The sequence below is a fragment of the Plasmopara halstedii genome (assembly GCF_900000015.1).
Source record: "Plasmopara halstedii genome assembly, contig: Scaffold_2061, whole genome shotgun sequence".
Taxonomy (NCBI): Eukaryota; Oomycota; class Peronosporomycetes; order Peronosporales; family Peronosporaceae; genus Plasmopara; species Plasmopara halstedii.
Genome location: NW_020188969.1, coordinates 1,609,720 through 1,610,279, shown reverse-complemented (window position 1 = coordinate 1,610,279; position 560 = coordinate 1,609,720).

The window sequence follows — 560 nt, the reverse complement described above, 5'->3', positions numbered from 1 at the left end:
TGACTCGTGATGCTCTTCGAGCCCTTGAGGACGAGGTCCTTCGTGATCGGAGCTCCGCGGAGCGTCATGCCGAAGTAGCATATCGCTGTGGTGACCGTCTTGAGGACTTGAAGCACGTCGTGCGCCGGCTGCCTCACCTCGTGGACCAACGCGCTCTATCGGAGCGATTCTTAGTCGTGGAGCAGGCGAATGCGGCGCTGCATGTGACGGTGGAGCGCTTGGCTCCATTGAAAATGGAGGTTGTTGCCCTCCGTGCTCAGAACCAGTTGCTAGTTAAGCTTCTGGGTGGTCGAGGGCCCGTGGTATCCACTCTGGTACCAACGTTTCCGCGTCCACTTGCGCCGGATCCCGGTACGGCTTGAGCAAGCCCACGTAAAACACCGGGTGGGTGCACATCCATTTTGAAAGGTTCAGCGTATATGCTAGACCCCGCTTGGCCACAACCTAAAACGGTCCGATAAACCGTGGACGAAGCTTCGTCCTGAAGATAGTAGAGGCTGCATGTTTAGGAAGGTTTTAAGGCTTTAATAAGACCATGTCCTCGACCTTGAAGCTTTTTA